This window comes from Triturus cristatus, chromosome 6 (genome assembly GCF_964204655.1).
Source record: "Triturus cristatus chromosome 6, aTriCri1.1, whole genome shotgun sequence".
NCBI classification, from domain to species: domain Eukaryota; kingdom Metazoa; phylum Chordata; class Amphibia; order Caudata; family Salamandridae; genus Triturus; species Triturus cristatus.
Genome location: NC_140589.1, coordinates 947,554,015 through 947,571,514, shown reverse-complemented (window position 1 = coordinate 947,571,514; position 17,500 = coordinate 947,554,015). Strand labels below are relative to the sequence as shown.

Here is a 17,500-nt window from a genome sequence, read left to right as displayed (position 1 = left end):
GTTATCATTTTATGTTTCTGCTATGTACACACTGCTTAAAAGCAGTAGGGTGACGCTCCTCCGCCATAGTGGAGGAGCTGCCGCTGAGGAGAGGCCTTTTATTTCATCTGCATTTTCCCTTCGGGCTGGTGCCATTTGAGGCTGGTTTGAAATTACAGGGGCTCTGCTGGTGTCTCTGTCCCTTTCCCCCAGCTCCCCAAAAATAATTGTATCAAGAATGGGTGGCTTCAAAAGAGAGGGCTGGAAAGAGAGTATCAAGAATGGGTGGCTTCAAGAGAGAGGGATGGAAAGAGAGAGAAAGGATGGATGAAAGAGCGAGCAGAGGGAAGGAGGGGGGCTTGTTTGAGCATTTTTGCCAGGGCAGCTTTTGGTTCCCCATTCTGGCCTCGGACTTGCATAGCTGGGCATCCTGTACCTGCTGCTTGCTGCCAGTGCTGTTTCTGTTTTGAGCCAAGCTCTTTCACTGCTCTGATTTTCTCTCTCTGATTCTTGTGAGGATGACATAGAGCTATTGCTTATGTTTTTCATACTTTGTGCAAAGGAGGCTTGTGCAGATCCTTCTCATGCTACACCTGTTTTGTTAGGGCAGACTGCACCACTGTTTTCCTACTCTACTTGATGTGTGTGAGGGAGGACTGCACAGGTTTTTCCTGTTCTGTGCTTGTTTTGTGTGAGATACGTGTTTGAGCTGATGCCCTGTTGTGTCTTTTCAGTGTGAGGAAAGAAGTCTTGCACTGTTGCTTCACACAATGGGCCTATTCTGAGCATGAAGGAAGCTTGCACATCTTCTCCTCAGGCTGAGGTTGTTTTGTGATGGAAAAGCTTACACTACTTTTCCACATGTTGCACATGTTCAAGCTGGGCAAGCTTGCACTGCTGCTGCTCATGATGACTGTAGCTGAGTGAGGGACTCATGAACTGATGCTGCCTGTGCAGTACCTGGTTCTGCGCAAGTTACAAGCTGGGGCTGCCGCAGTCTTCACTGTATCTGTTCAGTGTCTGAGAGGATATTGCACCCCTGCTCAGGTAGTGTACTTGTTTTTTTTATAAAGCTTCAAATGCTTACCTTTTAGTATGTGAGAGAAGCTTGCCATACCGCCACATGTGTTCCACTATCCTTAAGAGGCAATATTGCTCTGTTACTAACAGGGATATAGATAACATTGGTGCAGTAGGTACAGTGGTACCGGGTCTGGAGATCTGAGGGGGCCACAGAACCCTGATAAATGCTGTATTGGACAGCTTAAAAGTGGCCAGGGCCCCATTTCCTTCCTTGAACTAGGGCCCAAGGCACATTGGCTATACCACTGGTTGCTACCTCTGGTACTGCATAATTTTTAAAGTACTGAAATGTCTTTGATGACCTCATCATCTTAATCAGTAGTTTAGGGCCGTAACTGGCCCTATAAGGCTGAGGGGCAAATGGTGGTGAAGAAATGACCCATAAGAGAAAACAGAAAATAATAAACAGGAGAGACAAAGGCAGAGTGACGCAGAGGAAGAGAAAGGGAAATAAAAACAGCAATCTTAGAAAAGTAGGAAAGAATGAAAGAAAAAGGCAGGGAAAGAGCAACAAATGTGAGAAAGAAAAAGAAAAGGAAAACAAATAAGATGGAGAGAGTGAAAGACAGAGGAAGAAACAGGAAGAAAAATGAAGATGTAATGAAAAAGGAGTTGTGGTACCAAATTAAAAAAAATAGGTAGAGGAAATGAACTGATGGAAGAATGAAAGAAAGAAGAGATGAAAACGAGAAAAAGAAGTAAGGGGAGTAAGGAATAATAAATAGATGGAACGAAAACGAAATAAAGTAAAAAGAAGGGGACAAGTAAATAGAAAAATAGCACATATCAAATAGTCAGAAGAAAGAATATAGAAAGATAAAGGAAAAGATCGACAGAAAGCATAGTGGAAACGTACAAGTGAAAGGTAGAAAATGGAAGAAAGAGAAAGGTAGACTAATGGAAGAAACAAAGAAAGAGGGAGGCCTTGGCAGGGCGACCAAGAGAAGGAAGACAAGAGGGAGCAAGGGGTAAAAAGAGGGAGAGGAATGGAGTTATGCATTGCAAAGTGAGTTGAAATGTGACGGGATGAATGGTGAGACATGGGAAATATAGATGACACAGTGATGGGACCAACTGTGAAGCATGCCAATGAAAGGGAGGGGAGTCAAGGACGAAACAAGATGTTGAGTGAGTGGATGGAAAAAGTGGGACAGATAATGATAAAAAGAAAACAGGGCGATGTTAAGGTGGCAGTCAAAAAGATAAAAATGGGAACCAGAAAATGCATAAGAAAATATTAAAGTTCTAGGCAGTGACCAACACTGTAGTGGTCAAACAGTGGGAGATGTAGATGTAGGTCTGAAATTGGGAGGAATTTAGATAAGTGAGGTAGAGATCAAGGTGAGAATTTAATTGCACAATAATGGTCACAGAATAAGAGGTATAAGGCTAGAGGTGAACGGGGAACTAAATAGATAGATCTAAGATAGGTATGGAGCTGAAAGGGAGATTGGATGGGGCATAGTTGAGAGAATTCATGATGTGGACTTGAAAAACATTGGGGAATGGAAGTGGGAGTGAGAGGGGTAATGGTGAGAGGGAAACTGGGAAAAGTAGAGGAGAGCATGGGAAGTCTATATGTGGGAGAATGAGAATGGTATACTTGGAGTTACAACACAAACTAGAAGATATAGAGTGGGCAAATAAGAGATGTAGAGCGCATAAAAACAGGAGATATAATAGGAGAGTATATGACTGGTAGAAAGAGAGGTGGAAGAAAAGAGATGTGTGATGAAATATGCACTAAAGATGGGTAGAAGTTAGAGGGCATATTAGAGAAAGGTGTGAGAGTGAGACAATTGATTTAAAGGTCAACAGGATGCTGGAGGAGATGTACATAATAGGAGGACAGAGGAACAGTTAAGCGGGAAAACTAGCAAATAGAGAAGAGCAAATCGGAGAAGAAGGAAAACGATAAAAGCTGTAGGTAATTTTTATGAGTGGAAGAGGTGGTGAGGAGAGGAACACTGGGAAGGAATGAGAGAAGAAGGTGAGAAGGGGCAGAGGCAGATTTACATCTACATTTTAAGCAAACAGTGATTGCACAGTTATATTGGGCAGGAGCGTGTCCACGCAGCCAACTGTAATTGCACATACAATCCAATACTTTATTGACTGTGAGGAAACTGCATTACTTTGAGGTTGTTTTTAAAATTGCTGATTTTTACTGTTTTTACATTGCACGCTTGGTTTGTTTTAAAGTAGTGATACAAGTTAGCAGTGTCGTCTTCTGAGGGGAAAGACTGAGCATGTGCAAGGACGCCATTATGTGTATTTAAAATTGGCAGGAATGCGTCAGTGCAGTGGGCATGCCAAAGGCAAATTTGTCTGTGTCTGTCAGTCCTCGCCCTGTGACCAGCACCAGCCACGATGCCCACTTTCCTCCTGAGCAGGAACGCATTGCATAGTCCTCTTTCATTCCTTACAAAGAAAGTAGCCTTATGAGTGTTGGGGCTGCTTTTGAAACTTTTTCTGGTAATTAACACCTCAATCCATACTTGCTCTTCACTGGGCTATGCACTATTAAGCATTTGGTCACTCCCGAACCATTATGTTGAGGTGCATGATTGCTATTATTACTCTATCGCCTGGTCCTCTTCATTAACTGAAATATGGCTTCAGGAGGTTTCCTTTGGCTATTCCTTCTGGTTTTAAAATTCTCAAATTTGATTTTAGATCCACCAAGCTTCTCAGTTTCAAGCTGGAACTACACCCAACTGTTCTAAAAAAGATCTTGCCTGGGTCAGAGGACCTTCGCTCTTAGGGTGGCAGCTGAACGGAAGGCCACTGCTTCAACTACGCAGTCGACACGTAAATACATAATGGTAAAATCTGTTAGCGGGATAAGGCTTTACCTCGTCTTGGAAATGCCCAACCAACATCATGATCTTTTGACCTATTTCCGCCTGGGCATATTTCAGCAGTTAATGCTGCCTAAGGGGGGTTGGTTTAAACCATCCAATTTGCCTCCAAGTATCTGTCACAATGCATCAGTTTGAGACACCATGCACTTAGCACTTGTCTGCCCTAGATCATCTATCCTTCGCCATAATTACATAAGGCCCCTCTTGTTGGCTATGGATTTTAAACAGATTAGACCTGCATTGTTATACTTACAACTTTTATCTACTTCTCAATTGTGCTTTTATGTATCTTGGTTCCTGGCTGGTGTTTTTAGTCTTTTTTATCTGTAGACATTAGTTTTTATGGTTGTCATGATTGATACTTCCCCCCGGATCATGAATTTTCCCTATGGCTCTCTGTGAATTATTGGTTCTCTCATATTTTAGATTTATTGATTACATATTTTCTTAATTACGCATAGATTTTATGCTTTCTGTATTGGTGTTTTTGAATTGTCACTGCTATGAACTTGTATAATTTTTATTACAGACATCAAATACAGTTTATGATTCTGGCTTCAGGAGGCATCCAATCATATTTTAGCATTGTCTGTTGCTTCTGGATTTAAAATTCTCAAATTTGAGTTTAGATCCACCAAGCTTCTCAGTTTCAAGCTGGAACTACACCCAAGCTGCTTTTATACGGCAATTATCATATATTTGGGGATTATCTGAATTTTAAGGCTTTCTTCGAGTTTCTATCTTCAATGGCTTAAATACATCTGATTTGTTATTACTGGGTTACTGAGAGAAATCCCTGTAACATGAAGGGTCAGGTGACTTCCTGGAAATTTAAATTATTGGGTCTTAAGCAATTTGTTAAATAACTTACACACATTAACGGTCATACACCAGATCCCCAATTTTCAGCAGGTACAAATATTCACCATATTCAATGTTTGCCAATGTCTGGGATGGATCATTAATTATTTTTATTTTATTGGGATTTGTGTTTCCCACAAAACAGCCTTGTGCCTTCTAAACATTTTATAGACATGCCTGGCACAAGGTTACTCAAAATTAGTTGCCAGCAACACAGGCAACAGATTTTGATTTTAAGGGTGTAGAGGTGGAATTGTTGACAGGAATCATGGGTACATTGATAACCAAAGCCCTATGTGCAGTAGCCTCACCCAGAAAGATAATACTCCAGAACACTATAAACTTTGCACTCATTTTTCAGATGAGAATTCTTGTATTCAAAAAAAATTGTAAGAAATTGCAAAGAGCGTGTCGTAGGGACTGAATCTGAAAATAAAGTGCTGTGTTTGGAGCAGCACAATTTTGGCTCATCTTCCACACATCAGAGAAGTGCATTATTTACACGTACTCGACACTTATATACATTGAGCGCCTTCACATAACTATTGAGAAATCTAATATGTAGGCCTTAGTAAAACCATTCTCAATCTAGAAATGTATTACCTGTAGAAACTAGAGATCCATTCACATATGTGTGCTCAAATGTTATCATAAATAAAGTATACATTAAGTTCTCGTTCACTTTAACATTTGCATATTTTGAATAACATGAACGTTTCTGAAAGCATAACTCGAATGTAATCCTGAATTATTAATAAAGTTTGCGTTCATTAGTAGTGGTGAGTGCACTTATAGCAACACTTAAATATGTACATTTCGTTTCATTTTAATGTTAGCCTAACTCGGTATGTATTTCTTTAAATTGAATATGCCGTTTCCTCATCTGCTTGCAATAATGTTTTCCCCTGCAGGTGCCTTCTCATAGATTCATTAGCAAGAGTTAGGAGAACAATGTACTAGTGATAGCAAGGCTGGGAAGAAAATCGTGGCACAAACATGATGATTTAACAGAATGCCTCCTACTCATCCCATACCAGGAGTGGCAAGTTGTTCAAGGCTGAGAACGGCTTACTTAGCTGAGACGATGGGAATGAAGAGACAAGCTGCAAAGCACCTGAACACTGTTTTCTCATTGGATGATGGTGGTGTGATTGAGATTCTCATTGGATGATGGTGGTGTGATTGAGATTCTCATTGGATGATGGTGGTGTTATTGAGATAACACTATCTGAACCTCACGTTGTTCCTATATCCTGGTGTTCACACAGTTCACTGTAGAGCAGATTCTGGTGGACTTTGAGAGGTACAGACCTCTCGGCTTCCCTTATTCCTTTCTGTGTGTGGCTTTATGCGAACACTTATCCTCTTTTTGGGATACTTCTACAGAAGTTTCCACAATGCTGACACCTTTCCTTCATGCACCTGACTCTTGAAATGAATGAAATGCAAATAGTATTTACTAAGCACAGCATATACTCTGAGGTGTTAAGGCGCTACCTACTAGAGTAACCATGGAGAACGGTGAGACCCTTACAGCATTTACTGACCAACCTGCTGGGTTTTTTAACTTTTCTGAAATTCATAAGGTTCTGATTGCTTTTAACCATAGATGGTAAGGAATTAAACAACTTGGAAGTGCTGAAGATAAAACTTTACTCGCCCCACCGGACAGTTCTGACCTTGGGGATGACAAGGTTGCTACTAGATGAAGAGTGAAGGGATCTGGTTATTAACGCCTACACAGGAGATTTTCATGATTGTGACTTCATTTATAAATCCCAGTTGTGTGACTTTGAATGTCTATGATGCTTGAGAGACTTTCAATAATTTAACATGATTTTTTTGTGTTTTATGTTTTATTTCCACATCAGAAGTTTTTATTACAGAATTTGGCGCTCTCTTCCCAGTGTACCTTGAAAGAGCTTCTGGTCTCTGTAAAACCTGAATTTCTGTGTGAACTTTGTCATGCTGATGGCATTTGTTTTACTAATCAATACAACTCCTAGCTTTTTGCAACTTTTGTCCAAGTCAGTCGGAAACACGCTGCCAATACACCCGTTTTAAAAAAAACTTCAGATGATACATCGATCCCTGTAAATTTGTATCCAGCATAACTGTTGCTGTGCCTAGTACAATTCTAGATAAGCAAGTAAATAATATTTTGCCTTCTTTACTAAAATGATATTTTGTCTTGGACTCTCCCACTCAGGTTTCAGACCCATGCATACCACTGAATCAGCCTTGGTGGCAGCAGTCAATAAGCTACATTGGGTACTGAATCAAGGTGGGTCACAAACTTTATTCTTTTGGACCTATTAGCACTCTTCAAGACCATCTCTCATGTACTTATAGAGATGAGGAAAGAATCATATAAAAGTAAAAACCCTTTATAAAGGCAAGGCAGTTCTTTCAAATCTCCTAAGTGATATTCCACGCATTTTATGGGTTACAATGAAATGTTAGTGGGTTTTATATTTGCTAGTTAGCTGCAACACTTTGTAGATGTGTAATAGAGCTGAGTATATGTACATAAATTTAATTTTACTACACACATTTCAAATATTATTTAGAAAATTCAGGTAACATCGTAAGTCTACAGGGAATATAAACTTGCAGTGTGTCTCCTCGGAGAGATATCAGTACCAGGGATATTCATATTTTCACAAACCGAAGTTCCTGTAGGATCATGAAGATTTACACTCACTAGGGGGAATAACTTTATGAATCAGTGCTTCCTCACTGATTCCGCAGGATTTTCATCCTTTCTGTTCCTTTTTTCTAAAGCAAATTTGTGCCGGAGAAAGAAAAGTAGTAGTGTGTTTTAAATGCAGGACGTGTAAAACACATATGTGCACATATATACTCTTCACGATTGCTTGTTATAAGTAGCCCCACCGGTTTTATCTGTGGTCACTTATTCACCCCACCTTAGAGATGCCACTGCCACTAAGACACAAACAACATGCAGAGTTACATGAAAATCAAAGATCATACAGGATTCATCTACTAAAATGATGACAATTGGTTAGCTAAACTCAAATCTGAAGGCTTCCTACCCCAATTAAAGCCCTAAGTTAAATCCCTGGGTTTCTGGATTGACTAAGACATGAACTCTCCTACCCACCACACAAAAAGTTAGCCGATGCTCCTCTCTTCTGTAAAATATGCCTCAAACCTGTCCTCACTCAATCAAACTTTAGTTCCGTGATTCAACCCATAGTCACCCTAAAAATGGATTATGGAAATACTCCTCTTACAGGAGCGACAAAAAGCCCAATGGTGCCTCTTAAAGCTGTACTTATAACAAATATCATGAAATTCAATCAAATCGTCCCCATTTTGAGAGAACTCCACTGTCTCCCTTTATAGGCTAACTGACCTGTCAGACCGTCAAAGCAATTCAACTAAGCCACTTGGTATCCTTTCTCTTCTTGTTCCATATCCCCGGTGGTGAAAGAAACACTGAGGAGCAAATAAATACTGCTGTCTATCAAGAAAGGTTAGGTTGTACCGAGTGAGCCTCACACACATCATTCTCTGGTGCAACTTCCACAGAGTCTAGACTTCACGCCCTCACTAAAACCTTCTTTTCAAATACTTAATTGTTTAAAACTCAATGACTATGATGTCCAAATCCGACCCGCACTTTAAATTTGTATGCTTCTTAAAGTCTTACCTTGCTAATCTGCTCTCGCACCGTACAAGCTTCTTTCTAAATAAAATTCTTGTTAATGAGATGATCCGTTTGTGACTCCGAAATGTTATCAGTACACTCTGTGGACTCCTGTTATTGGTACACTTGAGTTTCTCAGTTGTAATTGTTACAGCATGAATGGCTCTAATATTCTGTGTTTAGAGTACTACCATACAAGAACCTTAAATAAATTCGTAGATAGCTAAATAGGAATACTATGTTGCAACTCAGCCTTGGCTGCCGACATTACGTGACCATCTGCACTACCTGATGGACGGATCTGCTGGTTGCGCCCTGTATAAGAGATCACCTCCCTTGTGCCTTCTCGTCTTCACCAAGCTGGAGTTGAAACCAACATAGGAAGGCAAGACCACTTGTCCTCCTTGTAATTTATGTATGTGGAATTTGGCTCTAGATTTTAAATACCCGCCTCCTTCTGATATCAGATCCATCTAATGTCTTGTTTATACACCTACAGGGCACTAAAGAAGGACTAGATGGCTCTGTTTATGAGGCCATAAAACATTCAGGAATTGGGCGAAAAACTGATTTAAATTGGAGCAGTGACTCTCTTCATTCCTTAGGAACGATAAGTACAATTAGGTTATATTTCGATCATACATGCCTGAACACTCATTGGTCTATGTGCGTGAGATGGAGTAGGTTTATAGGGACCTGACTGTCCTTACGAAGTACAAAAGACCCAGTTAGAGTTAAACTGAGCATGAAACATGTTGACAACTACCGATGAAGGGTACTAATTCGCTGTTCCCTTTTTATGGTTGCCACAGGGAAGCATCAATAAAACAAAGCTCTTGTGTTCTTTAGACAGTTTTTAAAGTTAAGGTTCCATTGCTCATTTCTTAATAGGAGGCAAGTTCCGTGTACATAATTAAATCTCTTAACTATTGGGCCTGGAAGCGAGACTATAACAATAGTTCAATACAACAATGCTCAGTAGGTTTCTGAAGCACCAAGCAAAACAAACTCCATTGGTACAGGCTGAGGAGCATGCTACTTTGTTTGGTTGAGGGCTCAGCATCCATTTTATACAAATACATTTGATTAATTTTCATAAACCTTTAATGATTAGTGATCACTTGAGGTCACTGGAGACCTCTTCTTGTTGGTTTGTCTGGGTCAGAGATACCACCTTCTTCCGCAGCAACATGTGGATTGAATTCACGGCTACAGGTCTGATGCTACTTGAGACCACTTCAAATGTGCATGGAGTCAGGTGTAATACCCTCTGAATCCTCCATAGTGTTTGCTGTGTCTTTATAAGATGATTAGGGTCAGAAAGTTGGAGTCACATTACACAGCAAAAATAAGGGCCTTGAAATATGGCAAATGTTCGACCTATATGTACAAATATACATTAAGTAATTAATAATTGCAAAAAATGGGTGGTGTGAAGGAGAGGTGTACCTCAATATGGACATTTTGGCAGTATCAGTTGTATTGGGGAGAGGAGTTGGCCTAACAGCTAGGGCGGTCGACCTCAGCTCTGGGGAACCGGGTTCGAGCCTTGGGAAGGACGCGCAACATCCTGTGATTCTGGGCAAATCACTTAATATCCCCATGCCTAACAAAAATTAATGTGTCCTCATGTAACGTAACTGGTGCTCGTGTAAAGCGCTCTGATACCCGATACCTTTGGGTCAAGTTTGCACTATATAAAACTCCGTTAAAAAAAAAAATGGGACTATATAAGTGACTTTATGTATATTTATGTGTTATTTGTGTTTACATACATTTGAGTAAAGAACTATATATCTTTCATGGTATTAACATCCTGAACTTCAATAAAAAATATTTTAAAGAAAAGATTTTTCATCAACACCTATGCATTTATATATTAAATCCCTTCTCGTCACTGTTTAGTCTCTTCACAGTTTATCATCATCTGAATTTGTTTCTAATAGGAAAATGCTATTGCATCTGTAATTAAGAGCACCACACAGGCCAAACCACATCTATAATTTTTTTGCATTTTTGAAAGATGGCCACCGACATGTGGAAGCTGTTTTTCCAGATGCTGCGGAGAAGAACCGCAGATGTTACGCAAGGCTGTTGCATATGCTTCCCTATGTTCTGTTGTGGAAAGTTACCACCAAAACCCATGCGTGTTTGTTCTGCTGGGTGGGTCCTCTGTCCTTGTTTCATACTCCAACATGACCCCAGCAGCCCAGGGTGTGGATAGAACCTATGCTTTGCGTGTGATGGCCAAGAGTTTTTGGTCTTCTAATGCAGCCCACAATAAAAGGTCAGGGCCTGTCTTGGATTTCCTCCTCTATGAGTGACCATCTGTCTTAAAGAAAAGTATTATGGGCATGTGAAGTACTATGAACAAGTTCAGAAGAAAGAAATTGTGTTGAATGTTGCCAGCGATGCCTAGCTGTGGCTGGATTATATCTTTTGAGGTTTCAGAAAGCTATGTAGATCTCCATTCTGGATGCACAACTGAGAACAGACAACCTACTGTCTTTGAGGCTATATGATATATACGTATCACCAAGAGGCAAGGTAGAACTGCCTTTAAAGAAAGGGCTACTGCACTAGTGTGCACGACAGGCTGATTTGAAACTCAAGTGATTCAATAACTTGACTATTCATCAATTTTAAAAAAGCAAGCATCCCTATAGCTTTTGCTGGTTTTAGTAGCTGGTAGTGTTTATTAATACACAACAACTTTGAGTTGCACAATGTTTCAAAGTGGGGGGACCGCAAACTCTGGTTGTGATGATGACATTTAAATCACTGCGGATGACAACCTGAGCTTCAGATACACACATTCTACTCACACACAAAAGATAATCTTGACTCTGATGAGGTGGGAAGAGGTTGTCCTTTCTTTTCTTTACCCAGTAATTAATATTTCGGTTGTATGATCACCTTTTAGACACATGCTTTGCAATTTGTCGCTTGCTGGTGGATTGTAATTGTGGATATATATTATAAAAAAACAATAAAAATTATAAATCCGTAAAAAAGCACAACAATACATCATCAGTATGAAAGGTCAAGTGAATTTTGTTTTACGTCAACAGGGACAATGGTAGAGGGATTTCACTTCATCTACCTCTACATTTGTAGTCAAATGATGTCACTGCTGCAGTTGTACTGAAAGTGAGCAATGCAGCCTGCATTGGAACAAGAGAACCAATGTACTCAATTCTGAAGCATAATGATGTTTCTACACCACTATTTTCAGAGTGGTCCTGCACCAGCAGAGTCTATATAGCCACAAAAACTGGTTGCTGCAGCCACAAACAACTGGAAACCAAACAAGCCCCATTTTGGAGGCACTGGTCATTTAACTGTCCAGCTCTCAAGCCCCCTGTAACTTCTGTCTGTCGTTTAATCTGCTAAAGATGGTACAGTCAATGGCCGCACACAAAACAAGCATTTGCAATGCTATAGGAGAGTTTAAGCTATTGGCATTGTAAATGACAATGCCTTTTATTTATCTTTTTTTTTTAAATTAACACATACATAAAAGGCATTGTCATTTACAATGCCAATAACTCAAACTCTTGTAAATGTGAGACCTCTTGCATTTGAAAGAAGTGGCTGCCATAGTCCCGGGCTGCTTGGAAAGTGAACGTGTGTATGGCGGGAAACAGCGTTTACAACACTGTTAACACAACGCACTTCCATTACAACGCGGCAGTTACAATGACTGCGTTGTTTCTACGCACGCCATTACAAAGCAAGTCATTTCAACAACTTGCTGTAGGGGGCGCGCTAACCTAAGGAATAGTATAATTTACTATTCCAACACCTTCCCTACTGTTGTGCACACTGGAGTTGGAATAGTAAATTATAATATTCCTAAATCCAGCGCGCTCTCTACAGCAAGTTGTTGAAACGACTTGTGATGTAATGGATCACGTAGAAACAACAAAGTCGTTGTAACAACCACTTTGTAATAAAATGCGTTGTGAAAGCATTCATTGTAGAGGGCCATATTCGTGCATGGTGTGATGAATGTTGCTGGAAAGCATGTTGTGCCTGCAGTAGGAGAAACTCGTTAAAGAAAATAGTGCTTACACACTAAATAAGACATACCATATAACAACAGAAGTAAAAGGACTATTCCTCATGGGAGGTTAAAAATGAAGACAAGGGGGTACTAAGGAGGGGCTAACAAGCCTATTAACAAATCAGAAGCCAGCATTTACAAAGGACAATGACACAAGCCAATGAATATATGGGTGGAGTGTGGGGGCGGAGCTTCACATCCACACACTAATACAGCATGCCTAGCAGAGCAGCGCATGCCCTGCCCAGGCTCAACCTCAAAAACATGAAGGATGAAAAAAATGGTAGCACAATCTACTTTTTCCCCTCACTTTGTAAGACCCAGTATTTCTTTGGCATGTATTGCCATTGTCCCAATGCTTACTCACTTCAGTTTCATGAAATGAGATAACCAAAACAACCCTTTTTAATTTGTTGGTCTTTAAGATGCTATCTCGAAGACATTATCCTTCGCGCATTAACCTTAGTGGCAACCTCCAAAGCAACTAGCCCCGCTCTTTTAAAATTCTCAACATGCTATTTCCGGTCCCTCTGGAGTACCAGAAAATATCAACAAATAGTTTGTTTAATTAAATACCATATTTAACACTAAGAATTAGCTTCAGTATTAAAATTGTTGACATTTGGTGCTGAAATTAGGGATTTTGTGTGCTATTTAGGCGAAATTGTAATGGGCTACCAATTGATATGTTACAAAATGTCTTCATCATATAGTTTAATAATTAAAATCAGTTGCAAAATCACACTTCATTGAATCATCTTGCAAACACCATCTTCTAGTCCTTTCAAATAAAAAAGCAATTTAATCATAGTGCAAGTCATTCTGAGAATATTATCTTATTAAAATACATTTATTATTTCAAACAGAGAAACATTATATTGATGTATCATTTCTTAAAATATTAATGCCAATATCCAAAACACTGGATGTGAATTCCACTTATTCACTCTTCTGGCTCAAAAACAGTGAAACACAAGAGTGGTTTGTTCACTGCTCTCTGAAAAACTTTATTAAACTCTGGTATTTAATCCAGCGCACTGAATATTTGCGTTCGCTCAGTCTCCAAGAACCAGAGGGAGGTGGTAGAACAGCGTATGACTGAATTTCATTTCCCTAGCTTTCCTCACCTTTCTTAGGTATCCAGAATGTCTAGCAAGGCAAAGTGATGACAATCCAGTGTCACCAACAGCTGTCTTCCTTGTCAGTTGCAGGTCTCGCTAGACCTGTGGCAGGCACTGGATTTGTGAAAAATGGATGCCTGGTATACGTTTTTGAGATTTGCGTGTGGGAATTGTACCCAGAGGGGCAAGGCGGGGTTGCAGATTGACATGTAATGGGTTAAGAAAATAAAAGGGTGGGGAGGCAGGCAAGTGTGACAACACCAGGATTGTGTTTTAATTATGTCTGTGTTGGAGGGGTCCTTAAATATTGAGCTGGAGACCTGTAGTAGGACACCAGAAATTGTGTGAGTCTTTTTAGGTCTCGCCTGACCCAGCGCATGCGCTGGTCTGGCGAGACTTATTGAGAGGGCTCCAAAAAGTGCTACCAGGCCAGCCTAGAGCTACAGTGCATGTGCGCGGGCACGCGCGCCGCGTTTTACCGCAATTACTTTCACTTTGCATAGCCAATAGGTCTCGCATTTGGGACCTTATAAGTATTTAGTTATGCAACTGTTGCATGGCTAAACACTTATAAGGTCCCAAATGCGAGACCTATTGGCTATGCCAATGCTTGTTTTAATTTGGTGATTAGGGTGAACAAGGGAATTTGTAAGTGACTCCCAATGACATTTCCCCTGCTTCACAGCTCAACTATGAGATCAGTTTACAGTGAAGCAATCGTGGGTAGGACACATATCATACATAAAATTAAAGATTGAATGATCTTGTGCAGTTGTCCACATTGAGGATTTTAGTGACATAATAGACTACTTAAGCTTTGCTCTCATGTATGATGCAACTTGTCATTCCATAGCAGACAAAATCCTATAGATAGTTATCCATTATTTCGCAATCACATAGTTATCACGATTTAAACAGTTGTATTATGAAAATGTCTAGAACCATATTGATTCTATGCATACATATTGGAGAGGTGTGGCTCACTGGTTAGAGGCGGCAGATCCGTAAGCAGAGAATCGACCAGGGTTCAATTCCCGACGCGGCAGGGTCGTGGACCAGGGTCAAAACGGACTCGATAATTCTCGCCTCGGTACCTACTCTAACCAGGAACACACTCGGCAACTCTGGGCATTAGCTTGCCTCATCTCCACAACGGCCCCCCACATTCGCTGGGGATGCCTGGTTTCACCTTGGAGATACCCTGGAGGGACCATCTCACAGGGATAGCCAGGACGGGTTCCCCAGCGGTCTACAGCGCCAGGACGCCTCAGGGCAGCAGTGCGCTTTACAAGACACATACATTTACATTTACATTTACATATAAAGTTCTTTTATGTACAGGAATTTTTATTTCTTAACTTTTTTCAAAAGTCATGAAAGTTTATCAGTTCCTTCTTCTTCTACTCTTCAGCTGGTGCATTACTATTTTATGTATGTGTTTAGCTTCCACTAATCTTTTCTGGCAATATTTAAGCATGGTATTTTTAGCTTACGTTTCAGAAGTTGCAGAGCTTTCAAAAACGGTTATCATGATTTCCTGTCAATTTAGGCACGTGCGTTCCCTTCTAAAATCTGTCCTAATGTAGCTCGGTTGTTTACCAACTATGGGGCATATTATCAAGAAACAGCGTTAAAATTATCGCCGCTTCAGCAGAAAACTGCTGCTAAAGCTGTGATAATGGGCTTGATAATATGCCCTTGAGAATTCCAATAGAAGTCCATGTTCTGGTGTGAATCTGGGCTTCTATGGGAATTCACAAGGGCATATTATAAAGCCCATTATCGCCGCTTTAGTGGCAGTTTTCTGTCGCTAAAGCGGCGCTAAGTTTAACGCCATGCTTGATAATATGCCTCCAAGTAAGTGTGAGCCAGCCTCACTCCCTGCATTCTTTTGCTAAGCAACCCTATAGGAACAACAAAGGATTTGACCCTTCCTTCAATCAAGGTAGTATTAATATTTGTGTACTTACTAAGAGTTGAATGAAAAATGCAAGCCATTTACACATATTTTTGACTGATATTACCACATTCGAAATATGCCGTGAAAATAAAGATTATAAAAAATGCCTTGAATGAAATCTCTTCAACTGATCAAGGTTTGGCCAATAAGCATCCCCATCACAAACCATGAGTTATTTCACTCCAAATTACCTCATGCAAATGCTATTTGCAACCGTGAAGGTAGTGAACACACAAAGTCATAACCTTGCAGGTATTTTTATACTTTTCCAATGATTTTTTCACGTCTAATTTACGCAATTAATTGTAGAGGGAAAAAACAGGACTGAGCTGTTCTGCGCCTTGCAAACATTCCCATGTTGCATGGGGGCTTGAGCGAAATGATTCTCACTAATTGTAAAAGCATTTGCCAGGCGGTAAAAAAAATGTAATTATTTAAATACGTAAAAGAACTGAATAATTCCTATGAGTAAATATAGGGTGGTAAGAGCATGGAAAGAAGTGTACAATTTGCCTATATAACCATGATCACATCTAAAGGTGTTTGAAAATCCCTCGAAATCTAAAATTTGTATACATTCCGATGTTCACAATTGAAAGTTTGTAATGAATTTATAGAAATCCATTGATTAGCACAAATTATAGGCTGAACAGTGGCGGCTCCTCTGCTAAGGCGGAGGAGAGTGCCCCACTGCCCTTCGAGCAGTGAAAAAGGGATAACTAAAATGATAATAACAACGTTATTATAATTTAATTTTTCACTTCTGCGGGGCTGGGTTGGGGGGCGTTGGTGGCTCAGGGAGGAGGAGTGGTTTGGGCACACTTGAGTGCGAATGACTGCTTGGTCGGCCGTCTTGGCCCGGCCAAACATTCAGGGGTACATTTCATATTCCCCACCAGGCTGTGATGCACAGCCTGGTGGGGAATACGCAAAGGCTCCCTGTCCCCAACTGTGCGACGATCGACAATGCTCAGACCACAGTTGAGCCTGTGTGCCGGAGTGCTTCATGCAGCTTCTTCCGGACTGGAGTCAGGAAGAGAAGTGAAGCGGAGACAGAGGAGAGGCGTCTGAAAAGGTACATTCATTTTTATTTTATGTTTATCAACCCCCCAACCACCACCGCCCTGCCACCCCGTTCTCTAACAGCCGCCACTGAGGCTGAAGTCTACAATGTTTAATTGTATGTATTTTCTTCTGACCTGGCCCAATGTAAATACAATTACCACAGGCGGTGTTGTTAAAATGATTTATGTAATGTGTGTGGGGCACTCTCAAACAGTGAAAGAATTCATACTGCAAGGAGCATAAGGAGAGGAAGCCTTCTGATAAAAATGCCAGGACATACCACCAATGATGTAAATATTAAGCCATATTTTTTCAAGAGGGCTTCCAGAGGAGTGTATGCTGAGCGTTTTTTGTATAGACAGCCAACACTTCAGATGAAGCTCTTTAATCTGCTACTATATCCAGTAAGTCCATCTTTAAATAATATTGCATTTTCCATTCTTTTTCCCAATGCCTTCAGTGGCCTGAACAAGATGCCATTTTATTATTCATGTTTATTACAGTTTTGCATTCCCCCAGTGGCGGCTGGTGACATTTGAAAGTGGTGAGGCATATAAGTTCGGGATGAGTGTTCTGTGGTGAGCGAGCGAGCCCGACTGCCATAAGGTGGGTTTATGAGGGTTCTTCCCATGAGAACATTTTGAAAAAAGAGTGGGCAAATTATGCATTTTCAAGCAAATTTGAGAAAGAAAATCCAAGAAATCCAAGAAAATGTATGCAAAAATGACGTATTCTACAACACATTTCTTACTATATATTCAATTGTATTAGCTTTTAAAGCATAGTAAATGATGACCTTGGAGAACACCAGGATTCAACAATCTTCGT

General features: G+C 40.4%; 1 protein-coding gene across 1 annotated transcript in view; it reads right to left on the bottom strand.

Annotated features, from left to right (window-relative positions):
* The window catches only part of UST (uronyl 2-sulfotransferase), a 954,023-nt gene that overhangs the window by 907,498 nt on the left and 29,025 nt on the right, over window positions 1-17,500 (bottom strand). The gene's annotated exons all lie outside the window — the stretch shown is intronic.